Source organism: Equus przewalskii, chromosome 4, assembly GCF_037783145.1.
Source record: "Equus przewalskii isolate Varuska chromosome 4, EquPr2, whole genome shotgun sequence".
Taxonomy (NCBI): Eukaryota; Metazoa; Chordata; class Mammalia; order Perissodactyla; family Equidae; genus Equus; species Equus przewalskii.
The window spans coordinates 102,469,140-102,493,097 of record NC_091834.1 but is presented as its reverse complement, the minus strand read 5'-3'; the positions used below and the strand labels follow the sequence as shown (position 1 = coordinate 102,493,097).

Sequence of the window (23,958 nt, the reverse complement as noted above, 5' to 3'; positions counted from 1 at the left end):
ACGAGTTTGTAAAAGAGCTGAAACTTATCCTTCAACTGTGCCGTTCCAGTGGCATCTTCCTAGAGGATACCCTGTGCATCCCTGACTTCCCAGGCAGCAAAATACTGCACTCACTATAATTAGCCTTCTTTTCATGACTCGGCAGCATCACTGTAATTGGCCATGACCGAGCCTGCAGCTTGCCTGGGTCTCCTGCAGGCTGTGTCCCCTGGGCCTCTCTGGCTTTCTCCGTAGTTCTCATACACCTTGGGTGGGAAACCAGCTATCACAGGCCAGGTGGGATTCGGTGGCAAGGGCAAGTTTGCCACCAGGCCCCAAGGTCTCCTATGGAGTCAGGCGCCCTGTGCCATCATAACCCTGCCGTTATAGCTGTGGTTGCAGAAAGGTGAGGTGGCCCAAGGTGTGACTGCTGGGGAGATGGCTGAGTCACGCCCTGTCCCTGGTCACCCCTGCTGAGGGCACAGGTAGTCCTCAGTCGTTTGTAGTTGTGCTCTGTTGGTCGTGTCCCCTGGGGTGGCCGAAGAAAGGCTCAGCGTTGGGGTGGACCTTACTTGGCATGGAGAGATGCAGCCTTGCGCAAGGCTTGGTGAACTTGAAGCCGTCCATTAGCGGCGGCTCCCCTTGCCCAACCCAAGCCATGTGGGCTGGCTTTCCCTCTGAGGAGGACCTGCTGCGCCAGGTCACATGGAGGCTGCGTGAATAGCTGGTGTCTAACCTTCCACTCTGATGAAGGAGGCTACCTATTTCTGACCTGTCTCACGGGGTACCAGGTGGCTCCACGTTGTTGTCGTTTCCTCTGGACTCTGAGAAGCAGCCCCAGAAAACTCAGGCTCCAGGCTCGAAATCCCACCTCCAACAACTCTGATCCCGGGAGTTAGAAGGGCGAGGTCGTGGTGTGTAGGGATGTCAAGTAAAAGGCCACTGTAAGGTGGTGTTGGCCAAGAAGGGCCACTTGGAGGCCAGCCCTGTCCTTGAGACCCCTAAGGTCGTGATGCCAACTTGCAGCGCGCCAGGAGAGAAGCAGACCTGTGGCTCTTGCTGGCCCGTAGGGTGGAGCCCGGGCACTCAGGTGGAGAGACTGAAACACACCCTAATCTTAGATGGGAGCTCTGGGACCTGATCTTTTGGACAAATAGAATTGTTTCCTCTCTGGGCCCTAGTGATAATTGACCACGCCTGACTCTCACATCCCCTTCTCTCGGAAAAGTCCTGGTTTCCCTTACTGCTGCTGCCCATAGCTGCTCAGTTCGCCAGGCATGGCCAGGTCCCACGTCCCCTTACATAAGAAAGCAAATCAGGAGCCGGCCTGACAGGGACATGTGGCTCCTAAGTCAGGCTTCCAGACCAGCTGAGGGTAGCAGTTATGGACAACTTCCTCCCAGTCCCTCCTGAACAGAGAGACACTGCCTAACCCAATGATAGCACAGCACAAACAAGCCAAAAAGCAATCCCACAGGCATTCCTAACGTCTTATTACGTACGCGTGCATACAGCCCCTCCACCGTGCCTCCCCGAGGAGCGTCTGTCACAGACAGTCCTACTACAGCAGGAACTGCACCCGATGGTCCCCAAGGCCGGCTTTATGTGATGGATGGATGTTGGCAGACGGATGCTGGCTCTGTGTTCAGCCTGCTGGGGTAATCCTGTTTGGGGCTTAGTGCTCTCCCACCAACTTTCCCGGCAGGATTAACCTCCGATTCTTGTGTGTGTGTGTGTGTGTGTGTTTTGTGACCAGATTAAGAAAAGGGAACAAACAAACAATCCTTTGTTTTCTTGGTGTGGCTCAAAAGGAAATGGGTTTTTCCTCTTATCAGCAGGGATGAAACAGGAGCCTGACATCCTCAGCTGACTCTGACATCAGAGGGGTTTCCAAAGCAGCTTGATAAGGAACATTGCATCGGGTATTTCAGACACCAGCCAGGGCCTCTGTTCAGGGCAGCTCCAAGTACAGCCTGGTTGCATTTACATTTTATCAGAAGATTGAGAAATTCTCATTGAACTGCTAGTCATCAAAAATATGTTCAGCATTTGGCTGATAAATTCAGCCATGGTGTACCTTACAGTAGATAGTATCTGATACTGCAAAGACACCTCATTGAGTTCAGGGTTTTTGTTTCCTGTGGCTGAGCTGCCGGGGTTGGACTGTTGGGCACTAACTTCTGGGACATGCTCTGTCTGCTAAATACAGATTTGGGGTTGGTCAGACTTGGGTTCGAAATCTGGTCCACCGCCTCCCAGCCTTACTCCTCCTGTGTTTCCCTAAGCAGCAACTGCTGGCTCTCTCCACCCCTTGGCATCCCAGGACAGAGAGAGAGGGATGAATACATCCCTCCTAGGTGGTGTGTAGATTCCATCAGATGAGATGTGCAGGCCCAGCACATTGCAGATGTTCCACAAATGCTCCGACATTAGGCTCCTCCCCTCCCCTCCTCTCCCGTGAGATTTTTGTGCTGAATAAACACGTCAAATTAAAGCAAGCAGCAACCCAAAGGAAGCCTATGTGCTTCTTGGTGAACCGTGTCTAGGATGTTCAGACAGCATCGTGCATCATCGCCCCAACGTGGAAACTACCAGCTGCCCGTCAGCAGCAGAAATGATAAATACCCTGCAGTAAGTTTACATGATGGAATATTCTGCGGCAATGTGAAGAAGCAGTCTGCAGCTGCATGAGGCAAATATGGAGGAACCTCACAAACGATATGAGCAAGAGAAGCCTGATGCAAAAGATACAAACTGTCTGGCTCCATTCGTATAAAATACAAAAGCAGGCAAAACTCATCTGTGATGTTAGAATCCTGACGGTGATCATCTTAGGAGGTGGATGGTGCCCGGAGGGGGCTCCTGGGGTCGGGCGTGGTGAAGTCCTGTTCCTTATCTGAGAACTGCTCACATGATGCACTCGCTTTATGTGGTTCACTGAGTCACAACTTTTGTGTGATTTGTGCACTTTTCTGTATTATGCTCTGATAAAACATATTTAAAAACACGAGCAGCAAGAAGATATGGGAGGAGGGGAGCTGTCCGTGTTCATTTCCTCAGTAACACCAACTGAAGAGAGTGGGGGAGCCGTCAAGACCTCAGGCCAGAGCTGAGAGCAGAATTGCTGCTATCCACAAATTTATTTGCCCATTGGTAAAATAAGTTGGAGACACGTTGGAAAAACAGCCAGAGGAGTTCTGCAAACAGTTTTTCTTGCTGGGAGCAATCTCTTTGCAGAGCATTATTCTCTGTAGTGGAGAAGGGCGGCTTTTTCTTTTTCCCTTCTTCACTTCTGGCACCACTGATGAGTAAGTCAGAGAACTCGAATGGCATTAAAGAGAACCGGCAATGTGAGATGCTTGAAGGGAGGACGGGTGGGGGTGCCTTTCTTCCAGGCCTTCCCTTTTCTCTTCGGGCAGGCTGGTGTGTGCTGCACTAGGAAGCTTGGCTAAAGAGAGTAAACCGGTCCAGGGAGATCTGAGCAGTGACGAGGGCGTGTAAGACAGTTCCGCCTCAACCTTCCTTTGTTCTCCTCTGGCTGTAACACCAAGCTTCTGGCCATAAGAGCTGGCCTGCAGTCCTGACCTTGGGCCCCTCCCAGGAGACCTCTGGGCTCTGACCCTCCCCTCCTTATCATCACCCTGCTCCCCAAGTCAACTTCACTGCTCTGGGGGCTGTGCACACCAGGCCTTCACCCAATCATCAATTCATGCTACAGTCTTATTAGCTTATTAATAATTTGGATACTTTAACTTGGGATTCTTGGGACTATGAATGCCTCCATCCCAAGGAATAAATTAACAGGTGACTGTTAAAGTTCAAAGTTACATTTGTCTAGTCACACACTAGATAGGGTGTGCCCCTGACGGGCTCAGGAGCAGATGAGAGGGAAGACAAACATGCGTAAGAGACAAGTTAGACCAGCAGGTGGAACCACACCTGGCAAGGCTGCTGGAATGGGCCCGTTCTGTGAATCTGAGTCTCAGGTTCCGTGTGGACCTGCATCCTAGCCATCTGCTGTCAGCGTTTATGAAGACTCCAGCCTAAATGTCAAGGTCTACTTTCTCGTCTCAGAGAGCAAGAGCCAATACCGTCATGCACCGCTTAACACGGGACAAGTTCTGGGAAATGCGTCGTTGGGCAATTTCATCATTGTGCAAACATCATGCCTACTACACATCTAGGCTATGTGGTGCGGATCTTATGGCAGCACCGTTGTATATGCAGCCTGTCGTTTAGTGAAACATCGTTCTGTGCTGCGTGCCCATAAGTGCCCTTTGATTTCCCCTTGACAGTGAGGATCCCTGTCCCTTTGGAAGGACTGGGACTAGGAATGTGCAGAATACGGAAGATTGGGCCAACCCACAAAAGTTGTTGACGTTTTCTGAAAATCAAACTGTGAATCTTTGCTTCTTGCTTATGAAGGCAAACTATAGAACGGCACTGTCCAGTGAACTTTGTGCAAAGACGCAAGTGTTCTGTATCTATGCCAGCCAGCGTGGTAGCCACTAGCCACGTGCGGCTATCAAGCACCAGAAATACGGACAGTGCAGCTGTATTATTTCCTTGGGCTGCTGTAACACAGCACTACAAACTGGGGCGTGAAAACGACAGACATTTCTCTCTTGGGGTTCTGGAGCCTGGAAGTCTGAAATCAAGGTGTCAGAAGTTGGCTCCTACTGTAGGCTCTGAGGGAGAATCTGTTCCTGGCCTGTCTCCCAGCTTCTGGCGGCCATCAGCCATTCTCGGCTTGCTGCTGCATCCTGCGCTCCCCGCCTCCGTCCTCCCGTGGCCCCTCCGCTGTGTGTCTGTGTCCAGATTTCCCTCTTCTTATAAGGACATTTTGGATTAGGGCCACTCTAATGACCTCATTTTAACTTGATTACCTCTGTAAAGACCCTGTCTCCAAATAAGGTCACATTCATAGGTCTTGGCAGGGGAGGGAGGGGGGAGTTGGGGCTTCAACATATCCTTTTGGGGGACACAATTCAACCCATAAAAGCAATGAGGAACTGAAGTTTTAATTTCATTTAATTTTAAATATAAACAGCTACATGTGCCTGGTGACTGGCTCCTGGACAGCACAGCTGCAGACTGTGGAGGGGAGTTTGGATAATTCAGCATTTCTGTTCAGAGCCACTCTTGGCCTGGTGACTGCCCCGAGCCCATGCTGCCTGCTTGCTCCCATGAGGCTGCCTCCCTGGGCAGCAGCCCCTGAGGGCTGGGGGGCGGGAGGAGGCACGACTAAGCCCTGACAGATAAGGGAGAAAAGGACTGGCGCTCTGATGGGTGCTTTTAAGCGCATTTGTGACTTGGTTGGCACACCAAGGCTGCCTCTTAATTCTTTGTGGCCTCACCTGCGTGAAACACCGGGGCGTCCTGTGTGATCCCTTTTCCCATTCCCAGGCAGACTGCGTGGCTTCTGCGGAGATGTTTGGTCTCTAAATGGGCAGGACAAGCACTGAGGGACAGCCGGGGCTGGGCACAAAGCCAGAGTCTTCCTGAATGGAGGGAATGGGTGTGGTGAGTTAGGGACTGTGGCCTGGCCCCACGGGGAAGCCGCCATCAGGCCTCTCCTCGGGCATGGGGCCAGGTGAGTCCCCAGCTCCCCCTGATACCCAGGGTTGCCCTTAGAACACGTGGCTCTCAGAGCGGGTCCCAGACCAGCTTGTCACTTGGGAACGTGTTAGAAATGCAGCATCCTAGGCCTCCATCCCAACAGCTAATCCCCATCTCTTGGGGGTGGGGCCCAGAAACCTGCAGCTTGGCAAGCCTTCCAGGTGATTTTGGTCCTCGCCCAAGTTCTGAGCCACCAGCCCGGAGCCGAGTTCTCGCTCTAACGTGCATGTGAGTCACTGAAGGATCTCCTTAAAGGGCAGATTCAGATTCTGTGGTCCTGGGGTGGAGCCTGGGAGTCTGCATGTCTGACAAGCTCCTGGCAATGCCAGGCTGCAGGTCCTCAGACCACACTCCAAGTAGCCAGGATCATAAACCCGGCTCCACAAGGGCTGACCTCTTCTCTGCCCACTGTCTCCAGCACCCAGAACAGAGCCTGGCAGATAACGTGCTTCTTCCCGATTTATTCAACATCAAATATTGGGGTGTCAGAGCGGGGGCTGCTAAAAGTCCCTTCATATTCCCCTTGTGGAGGAAGAGAACATTTTGCGATGACTTGTTCAATGACCTCTTTCCTACTAAATATTAAGACCAAGGCCACATTGCTCGGAACTGCACTGCAAGATTTCCGTGAGACTATTTCACTAATCTTGGATGCAGCAAATATTGGCAGGCCTCCCCTCTGTGAGGCTTTCTGGTCTGTTGAGGCTTACCGTAGTACAATTGGGGGCTACTGATTTGTGACCATCTACAGCAGCAGGCCGCTGTCTCCTGCCACCACCCTCTTGCTTCCCTAACTTCCCCCAGTTTATCGCATTCTGATCTTTCTCAAAGATCAGCCCCTTCCAAGAGCCACTCCCACCTGGAAGGCCTGCAGCTCCTTGCTGCACGCCAGGCTCCGTGCCTTATCTCACTTTTGTTTATTTGTGAACTTCTCTTCTTTTTCCAGAAGGGATTTCTGCATACTTAACCATATGCCTCCTTGCACTGCCGCTTCATGGGCGCCTGCATTTCATTCTGTCTCCTGGGCCCAGTTCCATTTTCCCAGCACAGGATGCATGGCTCATCCCCTCCAAACACTTCCCTGTGCAGAAGGTGCCCCGTAAATTCTTATCATCTTATTGATTGACTGATTATTTCAAAGCAGAAATACTCTGAAAGGCCCCTGTGCCATTTCTTAATCAAAAGATAAGCATCTGCAGCAGGAAAGGGGAAGTTCTTTATGCCAGGCTCCCCCTGATAAAGGTTGAGGAGGAATGCCTTCTGAGTGGATCTCAGGCGCCACCTGCCCCCACCATACTCCCCTCCCCATGGTAACCCTACGGCCTCTTTCTCAGCAGGGGGCTGAGACCATAACCTTGACCGTAACCCCACAGGCGTCGGGCCGGCAGGGTGGCATCTCCCTCAGGTCTGTTGGGACTCGGCCAGCAGTGGCCTCACCCAGGGGAGGAAGGCAACAACCTGCATGTGGGATTTTCACTAGTCACCAGGCTGCCCCCCTGCCCAGAAATACTAACGGCAGCCGTGCCCTCACTGGGTTGGTTTCTCAAGATCTCCTACTAAAACGGGGGTTACTTTCACCGCTAACATCCCAGCTGTCGAGGGAAGACAACTCAGGGCGTGGGGGGGGTGCCATCGAGGTCAGAGAAGGGGTGGCCTCAAATGTCATCAGGGCATTTAGGCTACTACCCAGAGTTTCCGGAAAGGCTGCTGACTTATAGGTTATTTCCTTCACTCACTGAAATTCTACCAGTGACCATTTACGCTTGGCAGTCCTTTACACTGTAGGCTGACTGAATTACAGGGCTCTGGCAGAGGTGGGTTTTCACAGGGGTGCTCACTGCGTCTCTGAAGAAGCCTGAGTTTTTGAAAGGGGATGATGGTGGGTGGGAGTTTGAGGGGGAACCTCTTGTAACCTTTTGTAATTGGTGGTGATGGTTTCTTCTTGGCCATACGATATTTAGGCAAGGAAAAGAGATCCTTGTTCTGAGTCAAAGGAGAGATGACAACATTCAGGGCTGTGTGACACCCGGCAGGAAGCCCAGACCTGCAGAGCAGATGACCAGAGCAGCCAAGAAAGCCTAGCTTTGTCCCCAAAAAGCCCCCCACTTTACACCTGCCCCAGGTCACCAGAGCAGCCACCTTGCCACATCCACAATAAGGTCCCATGGTGTCACACTGTCCAGAGCCTGGCTGTGGGACCCTGCATCCTCCCCAACACTGCAGGTGGCCACACGTGGCAATGAAAAGGCCCCAGGAAGGCTTTAGTTTTCTCTGAAAGCAGCATTAGCTGCATCTGAGGCTTGTCAGAGCCACACTCTGAATGGTAATGAACAGAGGAAGTGGGAGGAGGAGGAGGAAGAGGAGGAGGAGGTATTTCCTGCTGAAATAGAATGAAGGCCTGCGGAGCCCTGGCAGGGGCTGGGGAAGAGACCCCAATATACGGCCAGACCCCAGGGCTTTCAGAGGTGTGCTGGGAAACTGCAGGCCACACTGGGCCCTTGTGCCGACATCAAACTCACGTCCTCAGGGCCCTGAAGGGCTAGGGTGGTGTGTGCACAGGGTGGGCCTTCCTCCTCCACTGGGTGAATGCCTGACTGCTATTGCTGTGCTGAGAGTCTGGCAGATGCAGTGTCTACAGTTTCCACCTGTCTACAGGGGACCAAAGCCCCCGAGTGGGGCCGGTTTGAAGGTTTCCATGCCAGGGGTACCCTGCACGCTGGGCTAAGGGCTGGGCCTGTGCCAGCCTTTACAGCTTCTGCTCAGACCACCATGAAGAGATCCAGCTTTCAGCACACTTTGGGAGCTAGCCGGTGGAGGTGTCGCATGCAAGAGTTCACATTTGATCTGTCCATTTCACTGACTCCAGACTGAGGCTCAGATTCTAAGTGCGCAGCCCTAGTTGGCCACAGAGCTAGACTTTGCTACTGGAGTCCTTGCAGAATAAGTTGAATGGGCGGGGGCCGTGTCTCCTACCTATGCCCTTGCAGCCCCCAGCACAGTGTCCAGCTCCACGCTGGCTCTCGGGGAACCCACAGGGCACATAGGCCTGAGCGAATCCACAGGATGGCCCATCACAGGTGCCTGCTGGGAACGGAATGTCCTCTCTGGGAGTCTCTCAAGATAATTCACATTATGGCGCTTGCCTTGTCTTCCCCAGGAAGTTGATAGGTATTTTCTCAAACAGCTTCTTGTGGGAGGAGTGCAGGAAAGGAAGGCTGAAAAGCCCCGAAGGCAGAGGTGACCGGCTCTGTAATTCTGTGACATGGAAGAACAGGTGACCGCTGCCTTAATTTACACAACCTGAGTCATCGGACTGTGCCCAGTGCAGGCTCTGTGCCCAAGGGACACACCCCCCACCCTCCCTCCTCCGTTTATGTCACTGCCAGCAGCCTCGCCAGGTGTCATGTAAATGTCACATTACCCTTGGCAGGGCTTCTCAGATAGCACGTCGGAAACTTGGCTGCAGGGAGGCAAGGAATGTGTGACGCCTCCCTGGACTCCCTCCGACCGCAGGCCTGGCAACTCGTTTAGGGTCCTGTGACCGTGGCCTAGCATCCCACAGACACCCAGAGCCCAGAAGAAGGGACGGGCATCGGTGTAGGCTAAGAGGGATGGATTCTGACCAAGAGGGCCAGTGAGGCCGTCCCCAGGGAAACTTTAGGAGCAGTGGGTGCATCAAGCACCCCAACGCCTTGTTCAGACCCTTGAGTCCCGCGTGAGGGGGAATTTGGAAGCTGGGCTGTGGGGCTGCAAGGAGGCCGCTGCTGCCACAGGAAAGGGCAGCTGGAGACCTAGGAGGAGAAACAAAGCAATAGCAGAGCAGGGAGGGAATTTTAAAAGAAAGCACCCTGCAGTCTAGCCATCCAATGGAGTATTACTCAGCCTTCAAAAGGAATAGGTTCTACACGGGCTACAACCTGGGTGAACCTTGAGGATATTATGCTAAGTGAAATAAGCCAGCCACAAAAGGACAGATACTGTGTGATTCCGCTGACATGAGTTCCTAGAGTAGCCAGATTCAGAGAGACGGAAAGTAGAAGGGCGGAGGGAAAGGAGAATGGAGAGTTAGTACTTAATGGGGCAGTTTCAGCGTGGGGAGGTAAGAAGGTTCTGGAGTGGGAGGTGGTGATGGCTGCATGAGAATGTGAATGTACTAAGGCCACTGAACTAAACACTTAAAAATGGTTAAGGTGGTGAATTTTATGTTCTGTGTGTTTTACCACGATTAACAATAACTTTTTAAGAAAGAGTTCTGATCATCAAATTAGCTTATTTAGAACGTATTTACTAACATGTATAAGTATTCATGTACTCAGCGTATGAGTTTCTAAAAAACAAAATAGCACACTGTATTTTACCACAATGTTTTAAAACCAAGAAAGCCCTGACGGTGATGCAGTTGCCCAGAACCCTCTGCAAGGCCTGGAGTGGCTGCTGTGGAGAGAGCGGGCAAAGATGAGGACCAGCTCCCCAGGAGAGGGGTGAGCCTGGGAGGAGGGACAGGGCATTTCCACTTCTGCAGAAGCCGCTCTGGGACAACAGCCACTTGGGGAGGGCCTCGCCTTTGCTCCTTTGCTCTGGAACCCCCGTGCGCCCCTGGGAGGGCCCCTGGTCTCCTCGTGGCCTGGGCTCAGGCCTCCTGCACTGCTCCTGGACAGCTGGGTGTCATAGGGCTTTTCTGGGTGCTCGGACCTACGCTAAGAGCCCGTGGAAAAGACCATGACTCACTGATTTGTCAGAGGCCATGGGTGCTGCTCTGGGCTCCACTCAGCTGTGTCTGCCCAGACGAGTGGAATGTGAGGTTGGGTAGCCTGCGTGTCAGGGCCTCACGGGGCCTGCTTCTGCCTGCCCTCTCTGCAGGGACCTTCTTCCCTGTCCCCAGCCTGACCTTTGAACTCTCTCCAACAGCTCTCCCTTCCCAACTGCCTGGAGGGCACAGGCTGGCAAGCGTGGCTGACTGTCCTCAGGAGGGGAGGAAGGTGCCTGAGCCTTGAGTGCTCCCAGAGCCAGGCTCTCACTCCTTTTCCCCTGCTCAGTAGCGGTGGCTCCATGCTGTCTCCTCAGATGACTGGGAGATTACAGCTGCTATTTGTAGTTGAGTGGGTCTTGGGCCCCAGGGCCAAGGCAGCGCTTCTCTTGTAATGCTTAGGAGTCTCCATCAGAGCCCTACCCGTGTCTCCATCCGAGCCCTACCTATCCATCTTTCAAGACCCAGGGAAATGGCACGTCAAGGACCAGGGAATGCATACCCCCATCAGCCCAGGCCGTACAGACAGTCCCCCTCAAACACATGTTAAAGAATTTTTTTTAACAGGTTTATTGGCATATAGATTACATACAGCAAAATTCACCCTTTTTAATGTACAGTTCTATGAATTTTTGACAAACAAACAAATAGTTGTATAATCACCACCACCATCAAGATATGGAATAGTTCATCACCCCAAAAAATTCCCTCATGCCCCTTTATAATCAGCTTCTTCCCCCACCCTCAGCCTCTGGCAACCTATAAACTTTCTGTCCTCTATACTTTTGCTTTTTCCAGAATGTCATATAAATGGAAAAGTATATAGCCTTTTGGATCCAGCTTCTTTCACTTAGCAAAATGCATTTGAGATTCATCCACATTGCTGCATATGTCCACGGCCCTTTCCTTTTTATTACTGATGATGGTCCATTGTGTGGATGCACCAGTTTGTTTATTGATTCAGCAGTTGAAGGAAAGTTGAGTTGTTCCCAGTTTTGAGCAACTATGAATAAAGCCACTATAAACATTTGCATCAAGTTTTTTATGAATATAAGTTTTCACTTCTCCTACAAATGGCTTTGTGGGGTTATATGGTAAATGTATATTTACCTTAGGAAGAAACTGTCAAACTATTTTCCAAACTGGCTGCACCATTTTGCATCCCCACCAGCAATAAATGAGAGTTCCTGTTGCTCCACATCCTCACCAGCATTTGGTGTTGTCAGTTTAAAAAAACTCTTAGCTACCTTAATAGGTGCATAGTGGTTTCTCATTCTAGTTTTAATGTGTGCATATCCCTAATGATTAATGATGTTGAGCATCTTTTAATGTGCTTGTCATCAGTATATCTTCTTTGGTGAAGTATGTGTTTAAATCTTCTGTCTACTTTTTTTTATTGAATTATTCTCTTATTTTTGAGTTTTGAGAGTTGTTTATCTTCTGGTTATTGCGTCCTTTATCACATATGTGTTTTGCAAATATTTTCTCCCTGTCACTTGCCTTTTTTCGTTTTCTTCACAGTATCTTTTAAACAGCTTCAGTTTTAAATTTTGATGAAATCCGATTGATCCATTTGTTCTTTTATGGACCATGCTTGTTGGGCATTGGTTGGACAAAGGTGTGCCGTGTCACCAAGGTGATGTTTATTGAGCGAGGAGTGTGTGCCGGGCACATGCATGCGGGGGGCACGGCGACAAATAGGATTCACTGCGGCTCGTGCTTAGTGGAGGAGACAGGATGTGTAAAGAAGTAACTTCAGCGTACTCTAATTTAATAATGTTGGATGGTGCATGAAAAAGAGGAATAATTAACTCTAGAAACCAGCACTTTACAACAGATGAACTTAAGCAACAGTAGATGCTGAAGGCGTGGAGAGCGTCCGAAGCTTGATGAGAGGAAGCCCGCTCCCCTGAGCACAGCGTCCTGCTCTCATTTCTCAAACGATTCTAGAAGCCCAGTGAGGGGACACCAGGGAGGAAATGCCATAGAGGCGGAGTCTGCTAACTGGGTACCCCTGAATCCGGGGGTCCCGCCCCTGTGCTTCCGTCCCCTCTCTGCACCTCCCAGTGGCTGCTCCTCCTTGGTGTCATACATCGAGCAGCTGTCATCAGGGCCAGCCTTCAGCAGGTTGGCCACGATTAACAGGGATGGAACCTTGCAGGTGAAAACAGCATGAGAAGGGGAGACAGTCAGCAGAGAGATTGATGGAGAAGGTGAGGTATGTGGAAGGGGGCAGGGGGCCTTCCAAACCCTAAAAGCATGCAAACACGGGAGCCTTCCCCCTACCCCCAAAACATGCTCTGACAGAGGTGGTAGTTGTAAGTCAGAGGCTGGGAGGGAGGGAAGTCTAGGCTCTCCTGAAGGAAGGTCCCTTTCCCAGATCCCCCGGTACGGTTGTTCCCTCTCCTAAAAGCACGAGGGAAAATTCAAGCGTGATGCTGTAATCTTTTATTATGGCCCTGAACTCCCGGAACTGTTGTTGTGTTGTTGTTGAGGGCAGAGGCGCATCCCGGGTTTGAGGTTCTGGGGTGTCTCTAAAAGGACGCAGCCAGTCCACGTGTTTCCACTGTGAGGTGCTCAGTTCCCTTCCCTCGGTGGCTCTCCTTCCTCCCCTCTCCCTCCTCCATAGAGAGTCTACCCATGAATCCCTGGGACCTGTAAGTAATGGAACTCACAGTTCGTGAGGTGAATGAGGAGAGCTGAGAGCTCAGAGCAGCACCATGGAAACCAGCGCTGGTGGCAGAGGCACGGCCTGGATGCCTTCCCGGCCTGAGGCCTCCCTGGCCTCGCGCACACCCCGTCCCGTCTCACCGGCACCTCACACCCAGAGGGCCTGGCGGGTGGTGTCAGGTGATGTGTTGAGTCAACAGACCCACAGGAGAGCCCTGGTCGGAGTCCCGTGGCAGCCGGCTGCAGCCAGCACCCCGGGAAGGGAATGCCCGAGTCTGGCTGCCAGCCACCACTAGGCCTGCTGGGAGACCCAGCAGGAGGGCGGAGCTGGGCAGGAATCACACCCACCCACAGCCTGTCTCCCCAGCTCCTGCCTCCGCTGCCTGCTCCTGCTTTGATGAATGTAGCTTTCCAAAGTGAAGGTTTGGAATCTGTGCTCCCAGGGCCCACGTGCCACCGTGCCGGGTAGAATAGTGTGTTCCTGACATGTCGGAGAGCTGCACATCTGGAAGTGACCCAGGACACACCTTGGGGAGGGGACAGTAGCTCAGAGCCCTTCCTAGATCGCCCACAGCCCCTCCTCACCCATAGTAAGTCCAGAGCAGGGAGGTGGGGGGATCTGGCAGCCCCTCCAGGGTGAGGCAGAACAGCCCAGAAACCGTTCCGGGGTGGGGGCATCGAGCACAGCCGGAGGGGCCACGTTTCACGAGCAGCGGGCCCCTGCAGTCTGTGCAAGCGGAGGAGCCATTCTCAGGGATTCTGAGCAGATTGAAATAGCCCAAATTGCAGAAAGTATAGAAAAAGCTCAAGGCACAGTTTCAGATTTTAAAAAGCATGCTCCGGGAACTTCGGTGTGACAGGTCCTAGCTACGCGTGCTTTCTGCCTCCTCTTGATTTGGTTATCACGCTGGTTTTCCACCTCATCTTCAGGCCCTGTTTTCTCCTACTGAGGGTCCCCCAGAGATTTCTGAGTTTGGGGTTCAGACTGTAGAGCGGACATGGCTACTATTAGAAGCTGAAACAGCGAGAGTCTGACTACTCTGTAAGAATAAGGAACTGTGAAAATGTGAGACCCTTGGAACTCTAGTTTGTAAAACCTGGCTTTTGGGGAATTAGAACTGCCCTGAGGTTATTTCAGAAAAGAGAGTAATTTGTGTGTTCGTGCTTCATTTATTGATTTCATCAGATTATCAAAGGGTCCTGGGATCCAAAAATGTTTAAGAATCATGTCTGGGGGCCAGCCCAGTTGCATAGTATTTAAGTTCTCACGCTCTGCTTCAGCAGCCCAGGCTTCATGGGTTCGGATCCCGGGCACGGACCTACACACTGTTCATCAAGCCATGCTTGGTGGCATCCCACATACAAAATAGAGGAAGATTGGCACAGATGTTAGCTCAGAGCCAATCTTCCTCACAAAAATAAAAAGTCCTGTCCTTCCCAGTTTCTGGGCGAGTTCCCCAGTAGCTAGAATAATACACAGGTGGTGGACGACCAGGAATGCTAAGAGGGGCTGGAGACAGAGCAAGGAGAGCCACAGCACGTCCGTGTCCCGGGCACAGAGATGGGAGGCCCGGCACGGAGTTCCTCGGTCTTGACCCCCCTGTAGTCCCATCTCAGCAGGGTTCATTCCAAGTGTACCCTCACACCGGCTCTCCTGATTTACGTCATAGCCAGTCTGCATGCGCTGGACAGGCTGGCTTTGCCGGAGCAATTTGCCTGAACAATGCTGTGTTATAAACAGCCATCTCCGAGAGATCAAGGTTAGAAGACTTGTCTGAACTTGAGTGGAAATCGAGTCCTGACCTAAGGACACATCTGAGCAGGGTAGGGCACAGGGAGGGGCTCCTGCCCAGAAATATTCAGGCCCCACCTGTGGCCGGTGACAGAAAGCCTTTCCCCTGCCCACCCGGCACCTCGGCATCGGCTAGCGAGTATGAAGCTCTGTGGTCTCCTACTGAATTAGTGTCCTTCCCTGTGTCTTCTCAGGAAATGACAGTCACCACACTGACCCAGGAAGGAACCTAGAGTCGCCTCGGCGTCTCCTCTCCCCAATCCAGCACGTCCGAGTCATGGCCTTCCACTACGTCTCCATCCTGTGCAGCCTACAGGGGTTATTGGGGGGCTGGTGGGTGTGGGGAGAGGAGCCTAGGACAGACCAGCAAGAGCCTGGGTGCAGTGGTGTGGGGTGCACAGGGTACTCCAAGGGTCCCACCCTCCCACCTCTGACTCTGGGCACCTGGTGTCCTCCCCTCTGAACACGTGCTCGCTCTTCTCACCTACACAGCTGGTCTCCTCCCCTGATACTCCATGGCTGGGAGGTCAGCATCTGAAACCTCTCGTGGTACAGGGACAGCACACGACTGGGGATCTGAAGACCCAAGTCATTGCAGTGCGTGGCCGGCTTCTGACCTAGACGTTGCCCTTGAGCCTGACACTTCACCCCTCAGGGCTTGCGTTTCCTCCACTGTAACATGAGGTCATGGATATTTGTCTGCTAAGGTCACTCACCGTGATTCCACCCACGGTGAGGGCTGTCCTGATTCAGTCATGTTCAGCTGAATTAATCATTACAGCACCAGATGAGACCATTGCTTTTGCGATTCCACAAAGGCCATCATCAGAGTGCACTGGCGTAGCGATTTCCCCTTCGTTGGCAAATCATTAGCAAATCATTTTTCAGAAACCATTTTATATGGGAAATGGATTGTTCTGGAACCTCTCCCTCTTAGAAAGCAGCTGAGGGTTTTCTCTCTCCTCCCTTTCCCGAGGATTGCCTTTTAACTTCAACATTAAAAGGCACACATGCTCTTATCTTCTGCTCTATTGAGGTATCGAGGGTTGTATTTGGGTCCGTGAAGCAGAACTCAGACTCCAGAGGAGCACGAAGAGGACAACTGCTCTGCTAAAGGCTGAGGCAGATGCAGCTGCAGGGGCCACACTGATCTCAAGTTGGCCTGAGAAATGCCCATTGCCTTCCCCCACCACCGTTTTGTTTTCTTTTGCCAGTGTACCCATGCGAGTATCGATATGCTAGAGCCAACTACTTAACGGCTGGATACAGAATGCTGTTGGGTGTACAAAGCCCTCTAAATCTGCTTTTATTCCTGGATTCCTTCTAGAAGAATAAGAACCTTAAAAAATGTCCTAGAAGAAGTTTGTTTTTTGAATAGAATTTTTCACCCCTCACATCACCATAATGCTTTGACTCCCAAGATGACTTCCAACATGCTGCAACGTATTTTGAATTGTTTCAGTTATAAAAAATTGTAAAACAGCTTCTGAGAGTCCATAAGCAAAACTTGCAGCCCAAAACCTCACTGCAGATTAACACACGAATGAAGAGGAAACTCAAGTACGGCCAGAGCCAGAGCCCTTGGATTATAAAGATATCCCAGCCAATCGTGAGATGAAAGTCAAGAAACTCTACACCTGAGAGATGGGGCCCTGGCGGGGCGGGTGGGGTGGGGAGGACACCAGGAGAGTGTTTTTTAGGAGATGGATGATTCTGGAGCATTTGCAGCAGGGTCTCAAAGCAGCCAGCTGAATAGGAGCAGGGACCCTGGGGAGAGCTGGCTGGCAGCTGTATGAACACCTGGTGTCCAGGGATGAGGCATAATTCAGGGAGCATCTGCGTGACACTATCATTGGCTACAGGAAGAGTCATTTCCATCAGAGACCAGTCAGGGGACTTGGGACTCAGAAAGAAGGGAATTTGCTCTCAAAGAAGGGAGCTGTGAGGAGGAGTGCTGAGGCCCTGGGGCTGCGTGGCCGCAAAGAATAGGCCCTAGAATTACTTTAGAAGTTTCTCATCTGTAAAATGAGGAGGTTGCATTCAATCAATGATTTAAAACTTGTCTGGCCCCTGGATCACCTAGGGAATGTTAGAAAACCCAGATTCCCAGGCTTCTCCTGAGACCCCCCCAATAGACTCTTTAGAACCTGGGGATATGTATCCTCAGAGCTCCCGGGCGATCCTATGCCTGGCTGAGTTTGAGAACTGTGAGCTGACAGCAGCTCAACTGACCCTTGGGGCCAGACGCTCTCGGCCCAGACTCCTCAGGGGTATTCTACCCAGAGCCTCAGAGCAGATCATGGCTGCATTGGGACAAACCTGGACCACACACATAGCAGGAATGGATTGGCCAAACTGTCCCCATGAGCAAAGGAGAATGGCTGCCTGTGTTTGCACCTCATGAGGCCAGAGAAGTCTAGTTTCCCCCCAAGTAGAGTTCAAGCCCCAGAAAGTCCAGCTGCCACTGGACATGATTGGTTCTTAAAATCAAGAAAGATCTAGAAACCTACCATCAAGGCTCAGAGCTCAGGTCAAGCCTGCCCCTAGGATTCACCAGGGTCTCAGGTTTTGACCCCAGTGTCCTGATGATGCGGCTTCCTCTTCCTTTGACATAAGCTGACACTGCCTTTGGTGTTCCCCAAGCTCCCTTAGACTCCTCTACCAGGAAACACGGGGAGAGGAGAGGCAAAGGGGTTTCCTCCTGGAGTCCCACCTCAAGTTATTACCGGTACCCTTCCTTCTGTCCTGCCCTTTGAGTCAGTGGACAGCTCCAGGCTAACTTTCATTCCAGCCAGCATGGACTAGGCAATTCAGCGCACTGGGTGGACAAGGTGGTGAGCCTGTGGTCTTCTTGGAATTCACAAACAAGGTGCAGGTGCAGGTCAGCTGGCCGGGTGTGCCTGCAGGCTAGCCTCCCAGAACATGGCCTGGCGCAGGTCCAGGCACCTCCTTGCCAAAGTGGACTGAGCCACACCCTCAGTTCTTGTCCCATCCTCCCCCCATGCCTGAGTGAATGAATGCTTGGACCGAGGCTGGTGAGGCCTAAGGGTGTGCTTTGTGACCCTAGAACAAGATCTGCTGAGCACCCCCTGGGGAACTGGATCTGCACCTTCAGTCGCATAGACGTCAGCCCTGGGTGGGACACACTGGTGTGTGCTGGGTTGTCAAAGTACACCTTTACACAAGGATCGGACCCCACAGAGGAGAATGGAGCCTGCCATCCCCATCTGGCTAGAACCGATGAACAAACTCAAGAGCCCAGTATCCCAGGAGTCTCTGACAGGAACTTTGTGGGGGAGGGGGCCATCAATAATTATTTAATTTTATTATTAAAGTGCACTGTCCCATCAATATACAGTCAACGGAACAAACTGGTTTAGTATGCTAGGTCCTTGCGTCCCTCCTGCTTTCTCGAGTAACCTCTCTTCTACGGGGACGCTCTTTATCTGCAGCACAGTTGGTGACCCATTAAAAGAAAGTTCCAGAAGATGTGACACAAAGTTGACCCACTTTAAGACAACATGTATTCAACAAACACAGAGTTGGTGTCAGCCAGATGCTAAGCACCGTGTGAGCCAGCTGTGTCACCTTACCTGCCCCCAGTCGCTGATTCTTAGGAGATCAGAAGAGGATAGCAAACATTTAATGCAAACAAAGTATATTTTGAGATTTAATGAACAAATAAACCCCACTTGTGTAATAAAACACTAAGTGCTATTCATATATTTGAAGAAAGAAAACAAAGTTATAGAAAAAGGACCCAAGGGGAAAAAAATTAACTTTTCGGGATAATGACCACCCGAATTCGCTTGGTCCTCTTCTGATTCTTGCTGCCATTGTCCATGTCTGTTAGATTTGCTCTCCATGGTTTCTGCATCAGGGCTCTTGAAACTGACACTGGTTTTACACTCTTGATAAAAGGAGGTTGTAAAGTTGCATTGCAGTAGCTCTCGGCTCAGGATTCGTCACTGGACACTTTTTAACTAAATTGGTGAAATCATCAGACCAAAGTTCTGGCTTCTGGATGTTGGTGGTGGATTTGTGACAATCATAAAAAGAACCCTGATTGGATATATTTCATGTAAGGAAGTTTCCCTTCAGCCAGGGCTGCAGAAGTGATGCTGAGCAACCAGATGTCGGCCACAGGGTTCTAGCCTGCTTCTTGAATTACCGCAGGCCGCCCCTCAGGGATTCTGTGTACTTGAGAAACCCCTCAGGATTCTTTTGTCCGGGCCAGTTTAGGACACAGACATCACAATTGGTTGCGAGTCAGCTGTGCCAGAATTTCTTAAGAGTGGCCTCCAAAACACCACAGAGTTTCTGAGAAATTAAGAAACGGTGCACATCAAAATGCATCCAAAGCGCCAATAAGTTCAGGCAAAACACAGAGGCTCGTTTGATGCTGGTCTTCTCAGACCCAGAATATACCAACAATCTGGTGAATCTTTAAAGGAAGGAGAAGGTGAGAGCGCTTCTGAGCAGAGCTTCCTAAACCTGTGTGATCGTGGGACTCCACTTTTTTGGGGGAAACACTGCACTGAAAGTATTCCGTCGAAACCTGCTCACCAAAGTCAGTCAAATTTAAGTCCTTAATTTTCATGCAGTGATAGTGTGATTTGAGAGAGCTTGAAGGGCCCTGAATAGAAATGCCGCTTTCTCTGAACTATGCCTAAAATTCTATCATGTATCATCTTTGGTTGTGCCTCTGTCCCCTATTAAAAGGCAAACACCTCTAGGGCAAGTAATCAAACAACGAGTAGTAAATATGTTTAGAATTGTCCTTGGTGCTGCTGGTCACTGAGACGTGGTCCTTATCCTTGAGGGTATCAGGATGCAATTGTGTGAAGGGAAGCAAACATCGCATGAAGTGACCGCTAAGAGGTGGCCTGTGATTAGTCGTGTGTCCTCAGCTGAGGGTGCTGACACCTCCTAGGGGGAAGGGGGCCCTGGGAGGCCGCTGAGGAAGGCGCTATGTTCTCAGAGTGAGATCCTAGTTCCCCCGAGGCCCCAACACTCTTTCAGATGTCTTGAAGTCTTCCCTTTTCCAAATTATGTTTGCACCCAGTGACATCCCAGACCACTGAGGAAGGCTGGATTTCTTTTCATATACTTCAACTAAAACCAGCATGTTGAACAGATTAAACGCAGAAACAGATACAAGAATCTAGCATCTTCTATTAAGCCAGACGTTAAAGACACTTGCAAAAAAAGTATTAAATAAATACCACCCCGCCCTTTTATGTTTTAAAAAAATATACTGGTGAGAAATTACTTCAAAAAAATGAGGACCCCAAAGAGCTTTTGTTTATGTGAGGGATATGTATCGATAGCCACCATATTGAAAATTAAAACTGAGAAAATGGTAAAATATTAATTTATTTATAAATAACAATAATAAACTTATTACATGTTAACACAAATAACATTTTTTAAGAGTGCAAAGGGATCCTGAGCCCAAATACCTACCGCAGTGGTTCTCAGAGGTGCTGAGCGTGGTCCCGGTGGGGCACCCCAGAGCATAGCCTTCTTCCAGTCTGTATTCTGTGGGTTGTAAAATGGGCAGGCTGAATGAGCCATGGTCATTCTCGAATGCATCTCACCAAAGCAGGTGATGGAGAAATGGTCTTGAAGAATGACTTAGCAACTCTAATTGAGCTGAAGGGAAAGAGAATTAAATGATTGAAGGCAGAGGCGGGAGCATGTCACTGTCACACGGGCAAGGCCTCCGTGCAGGGCGTTCTTGCTTCCTGGCAAACCCCACAGCTGACCAGTGGGTTGCAGGGCAGTGTGTGTCTCCTTGGCTTAAATATTGATGGGATGTGATGCCCACCTTCAGGGGAAACACCATTTAATTAATAATGAGCCGCCCTTGGAACTTCCCTTTGTTGCCTGAGGCTCTGTTAAGTTTCTTAAATCATCGATCTCGATGGAAAACCGGTGACTGGCCTTGACCTGGCCTGCACCCCTCCCCCCAAGAATGGCTTCCAGACTGCAGCTTGGGCTGACCATGACTTGGATGAAATGTGCAATGGCAGTGGCCGGGCCTGCCCAGTCAGACCTCCAGCTTGCCAAAGAGGAGTAGGCTGGCATTTCTCACCTCCTCACTGAGCCATAGTGGAGGGACCACCGGTTTAGAGTTGCAAGAAGTGACCTCTGCTCCCCTAAGTAAGGTGGCAGCTGGAGACAGCTGAGTGTGCTCAGGTTTCTGGCCAGCAGAGTCTTTCTCCCTAAGATCTCCTCTACTATTTATAGTAGCTACCATTTATCGAGTGCAGGCTAAGTAAGCTATTTAGGGTTCTAGGGCACTTTCCTTTTTACTTCTCAATCACTACAAAAAGCCCGGGGCAGCTCAGTTTTCAAATACCAAACCGAGGTTCTGAGCTGCTGCCGCCTCGTCTGAGGGGTGGACCCAGGGTCAACGCCAGGTGTGCTGGCCAGGAGCCCAGGCCCTTCCAGCTCCAGTTTGGGGGCAGAGGCTGTATCAGTCCAAGTGGGGAAGGGAAGGCATGCTGGGCTGGGATTCCCAAGGGGCTACTTCCAGAGTGTGGGTGGGGTTTCAGGAGCCAGAGGGTGGAGACATTAAGGCCTAAACCCAGGGACAAGCATGAGCAGGAGGCCATTACTGCCCAGGCCTGAAGGGGCAGGGAAAGAGGTGATGTCACTGTGGAGGCATGGCAGGAGGGCAGCAGGTGAGGGGAGGGTGGAGAATTTAGTTCCTTACCTGCCCTTTCTTCTCTGGCTCCCAAGCTCCTGCAGGTGCCTTCCACTGCCCCACCCATTCTGAAGCCGGAGGCCAGGGAGCCGGCTACTGAGCATGTGAGGGTCAGTCCCTGGGACACTGAGCTGGCAGAGGGGGCAAAAAGTGGAGAGCAGGAGGCGGCAGTGCAGGAAGGAGCAGAGATAACCAGGCCAGAGGGAAAGCTGAGAAATGAACGGTTAAAAGCAGCTAACTTACTCCTTGAAAAGGCACCCCAAGCAGAACACCACATGCTGGACGGTTCTGCCTCGCACCCTACAGGGACCCATTGTGTGCACACTCCACTGTGTTTCTTGTACTGCCCAGGGCTTTCTGTCTCTTTTTATTTAATTAATTAATTTATTTTTGAGGAAGATTAACCCTGAGCTAACATCCACTGCCAATCCTCCCCTTTTCTTTTGCTGAAGAAGACTAGCCCTGAGCTAACATCCATGCCCATCTTCCTCTACTTTATATGTGGGACGCTTGCCACAGCATGGCCTGATAAACGGTGTGTAGGTCTGTGCCCAGTATTTGCACCAATGAACCCCAGGCCACCGAAGTGGAGCGTGCGAACTTAGCTGCTGCACCACTGGGCCAGCCCCTTTCTGTCCCTTTTAACATCCCTCTTCGTGGCATGGTTCCTTAGCAGCGAGGACGCTGCCTCTCCCTGGCTGTGTGCTTTTGTTTAAGCCACCCTTTCTGAGCCGCTATCCACCAAGACCCTCGTCACCATCCCTCCAAAGTTAGGAACAGCACCAAGGCCCTCAGCGCCATGATGAGTAGTTAGTTGTTTTTAAAATTGCATATAAGCAAACCCCATCCAGTGTAAAGCGAATATTTGCTCTTCTCACCCCATCCTCTTGGAACAGCAGTCAGCAAGGACGTTTTGAGATCAGAAACAAAACAGATTTTTTTCTTCTTTCTTGTTGTTCCAGACCATCTGCATGAAAAAGGCTGCTCCTGCCCAAGGGGTGGTGGGGAGGAAAGGAGCGTGTGTGCGCACCATGGCATCTGTCTACCGGCTTTATTTTTACCAAGGCAAGGGATCGATTTGCTCAAGGCCTGTGGCTAGTTAGGGGTAGACCAGGCCTTGAACTTGAGCCTCCTACTTCCCACCCCGCGTTGCTGTCACCCCGCGTTGCTGTCCTTCTGCAGGGCTCTGCTCACTTCTTTTCCAGTGACACCGTGTTCTCCTTTCTCCTCTCCCATCTCTCCAGATGTAGCTCACGCCAATACGGCCGGCCCTGTGAAGTCACCGGCTCATGGCTGCCTGGTGTCTTGTGTGGCTGCCAGGAGCTGTTTCTGTTCACTCACTGGGCCTATTCACTTGTCCTGGCCGCTGCCCCAGAGAATCAAAGGCATTGTTGGCTCTCGGAGGCCGACACCAGTCCTAAACAGAGCCGCTAAGAAGCAGAAGGAGGAGGAAAAGCCTTCTCAGAAGAAACAAAACAGGGGAAACCTGTCTGTCCTTCTGGGTTACTGTTGCCACAGTCCGGTCCTGTCTGGGCCCATCAGGAAGTGGCCTGAATTGGGGGCAGATCCGTTTCATTTTCTGAAGCCGAGGCCCAGCTCTTTCCTGGTGTGTCTGCGGAGCTTTCCCACCCTCCAGCCCAGGGCTCTCCTCTTCCCAGACTCCCCCTGCTTTGGGGTTACAGGCATTCGACTGTCAGGGCTTATACTGCATGGTATTGTTGGTTTGGGTTTTTCGTTTTGTTTTGTCCCATTGTCCCCAAACAGGCTGAAAAGCGGGATTCGTCTGATCCTTCTTAACATGCTCCCTCCTCCACAGCTGCACATGCTTGGCCAATAGCAGCTGGTTGATCAGACACATGGTTTTCTTGAAGGATCAGAGTTTGGCAATTTGAAAAATAAATTGGTCTATGTAAAAGTAATGGGGGATCGTGTCACCATTGCCCCATCTTCCTCCTGACTTATGATTTGTGACACCATTATTCAGAAAAAGAAAAAAGTTTAGGAATATCATTCTTACCTGCCCCACTTTCTGTTCATAGGACAGTTTCCCCCCGCTGGTAAAATGGCATAAATGTGAGAAAGAGTCTCCTCTCTGTTGATCATCGTCTCCTCTCTTTCTGGCGGGCACAGACGAGACAGCCCCTTTGCAGGCAGCCCATCCTTGCCTACCCAAGGCCACCCCGTGTCAGCAGCGCCCCCTCTCTGCCCTGCACCCCTTTCCCTCCCACGGCACCTCTTACTTCCCTGCAGGCACTCAGTGCTTTCCAAGCTCTCCTTCCTGTCGGCCTGGGGAACCCCACTTTCTGGAAGAGTAATTCTCACACCCAGAATGTGTGTTGAGTCTGTGTGTTCTTTCTCTTGGCAACATCCCAGTGTAATCATGGCAGACAGAGTTTGGGATTTGGAGTCAGGACGCTGGATTCAGGTGCGATCTCTGCT

General features: G+C 51.2%; 1 protein-coding gene and 1 long non-coding RNA gene across 24 annotated transcripts in view; one reads left to right on the top strand and one right to left on the bottom strand.

Annotated features, from left to right (window-relative positions):
• The window catches only part of PRKAG2 (protein kinase AMP-activated non-catalytic subunit gamma 2), a 279,715-nt gene that overhangs the window by 143,671 nt on the left and 112,086 nt on the right, over positions 1 to 23,958 (top strand). The gene's annotated exons all lie outside the window — the stretch shown is intronic.
• LOC139082950 (uncharacterized) lies at positions 18,449 to 22,843 on the bottom strand. 2 transcript variants are annotated; one of them, XR_011539339.1, is made up of 3 exons: positions 22,714 to 22,843; positions 20,274 to 20,462; positions 18,449 to 19,127 (listed from the first exon to the last, which is right to left on the bottom strand). It is a non-coding gene; the product is annotated as an uncharacterized lncRNA (long non-coding RNA). The 2 variants fall into 2 exon arrangements; XR_011539338.1 differs by having other exon boundaries at positions 18,449 to 19,922; positions 22,714 to 22,830.